This window comes from Sminthopsis crassicaudata, chromosome 1 (assembly GCF_048593235.1).
Source record: "Sminthopsis crassicaudata isolate SCR6 chromosome 1, ASM4859323v1, whole genome shotgun sequence".
NCBI classification, from domain to species: Eukaryota; Metazoa; Chordata; class Mammalia; order Dasyuromorphia; family Dasyuridae; genus Sminthopsis; species Sminthopsis crassicaudata.
In genome coordinates this window covers 273,095,289-273,098,051 of record NC_133617.1, presented here as the reverse complement: position 1 = coordinate 273,098,051, position 2,763 = coordinate 273,095,289, and the positions used below count along the sequence as shown (strand labels likewise).

The 2,763-nt window shown below is 32.6% G+C and overlaps 1 pseudogene; it reads left to right on the top strand.

Annotated features, from left to right (window-relative positions):
• The first annotated feature begins 260 nt into the window (after positions 1-260).
• LOC141549726 (cyclin-dependent kinase 2-interacting protein pseudogene) lies at positions 261-917 on the top strand (annotated as a pseudogene).
• Positions 918-2,763: the final 1,846 nt, after the last annotated feature.

Genomic DNA, 2,763 nt, shown 5'->3' with positions numbered 1-2,763 from the left:
TACCTTGTATAGGAAATAGCTACTAGACCAATTTTACTGGAATAGACAATGAGGAAGAGTGAAATGCAATGAGACTGAAAGGGTATATGGGAGTCATATTGGGAAGGGTCATAGCCATATCCAAAGTTTTTGTTTTATCCCAGAAACAATAGGCCACAAAATTCATATCTGTGTTTTTAAAAAATGTAAAAAGTGTTTAGATCTTCCTTTGAACTTCCTCCAACCTACTCTGGCTTTGCTAAAATCACAAATAAAAAACCTCTGGCTTGGTTACTCCCAAAAGAACTTGTCTAAACTGTTAGTGCCAGAAAAATTAGGGACAATGCTGCAGTTTGGCACAATTTATTATTGAAATGGGAGATTCTCAACACTTTGGGGTTTTTTGTTGCAAACAAAATAGAAAATAGTAAAATCAATGCACTTGCTGAAGACAAGATAGAATTAGAATGCAAGAGCATTGCTTCTGGCTTTTATTTCTCAAAAGATACATCCAAAATATAATGAGGAACTTGAGATGTTGTGTAAGGAACTTCATGACATTTTGAAAAACTTTGTTGAGGTACAGATAAAAATGGAAAAGTTAAAACATCAACCACTTAAGGAACATGTAACCTAGAAAATCACTACTGTGGAAATGGAAATTATCAAACACCACTTTTCCATACATGGCTCACAACCTACTTCTATGAAGTTTCTCATAAGCTTTCAGGAATGTACAAGAAAGAAATACTTCTCAAATGCATCATTATTAAAGAACTCACTTATGCTAAGAACCAAGATTTCATTTTAAGGTGCTTATCTATGTAGTTGTACCAATCCTGCATTGATCAGCAGGCCTGAAAAGCATGCTACTTGAAACTGCACATCAACATTATAATTTTTCCAAAATCATTTCATTTTTAAACCCAAACTCCTGAAACAAAATGAACCTTTCTTTTCAGGTCTTGTGATAGAGGCCTATTGTCACCTCATACATTTTTTTCCAGGGTAACAACTCCACTTCTTTTTTCACTTGCAGAATGATTTGCTTCAATTTCACCTTATGAATCTCTTAACCACTCTAGTGGTTATTTTTAAAATTGATGCTAGTCATCTATTCAGTACCTACTGTTAAAACCATGACCCTCCTTATTTGACAAAAATTACCAGGAAAACTGATCATAAGTTGGCAGAAAATATTTAGATCAGCATTTATTTCTAAAATAAATTCTAAATAGATTCTCAACCTACTGTTTAAAAAAAAACACCATCCAAAAAATTGGGTGATAATAGGAATATAAAAGGAGATGACTTTCACAATTATAAGCAGAATTCTAAGCCAGGGGATAAAGGTATTCATAATAGAGAAAATAGATCTTGCACAAAAAACCAAAAGAAACTAGATTGGGAAAAATGGTTTAATCAAATAACTGAGAATAAAATCTGCCCCTAGGAAATTGATACAGAAATAAGAACTATTTCCTAGCTAAGTGTTCAAAAGATCTGAACAAATGACTTTCAGCATTAAGAAATGCAATTAACAAACAAAATATTACAGCAAATGATTAAGAGAAATGAACATTGTTGTAACAATACTGGTTTAATTTCACATTAAATAGGCAAATATGGGGGAAAAAACATAAAGCAGCAATGCTGAATGAGTTATAGAAGACAGGAACTCTTAGTCCATACAGAGCTTTGCATTGGCCCAATCATTCTAATAATTTGAAAGTTTTCAAGAAAAGTCACTAAACTATTTGAACCCCTTTGATCCAGGGGCTTGTCTACAATAAAGCATAAAACAAAATGAAAACAAAGAAGGATTGAGATGAGGAAGAACCCCATATCATTAGTAACACATTTCATGGAAGAAACAGCAAATTTGAGTTATTCAGAAAACTAGGGAGATTTATAACATATATAACATATAGACTGAAGAAAACAGAATCAAGACACATGATTTATGAAAAGAAAAATACAAAAAAAATTCAAGTAACTAATATTAATCAGAAGACTGATGATTTTTTTCTCTCAGCAGAGAGTTGATGGATTTTTTTTGGGTATGAAATAGTTTGTCTACAATGTGTTAGTTTCATTGGCTTAACTGTTTTTGTACAAAGGGGTGGGGCAGAGATAAATATATAAATGTTCAAAACCAAAGAGTTTTTAGTGTCTGGGGGTGAATCTTCTATAAGAGAGTGATTTCTGGAAAAGTAGGACAAATGACATATATGATGATATGATGAGAAGTCATGCATGTATAAAGTTGTGATACATGTTGATGTGAAGAACTGCCCACACTGATGGGATCATAGATTCATGAAAGTGTCAAAATGTCAAGAAAACTGAGTGATTATTTTTATGGTGGCTTGATGTTTACAAAACATTTCATTTCTTCCCTAGGAGAGAAAAAGCTATCAGTGCTTGTTTAGCATATAGAGGGATCTGGAACTAGTTTTCTGTTTGAGAACTCAGTTGTTTCATTCATATATTGATGGAAGAAGATTTGTTTTTATATCCAATGTTTTATTCATTCAGCACTAATTATGTAATAAAGTTACATATGCTCCCTGCCCAGCAGGCTGAGCTTATTTGGTACTAGATTATACTAAAGGCTTCTGAGTTGATTTGTTCTCTTTGGTTATTGGATACCATTAAATCACAAAATCTTCAAGAGTTATAGAAAAGTTAGGGAGTTAAAGACTTGGAAGAGCCATAGAATTGAAGACTAAGAAGGAAAGAAGCTGAAGTCAGAGTTCTGGTTCTTTTTTTTTAAACTGCATT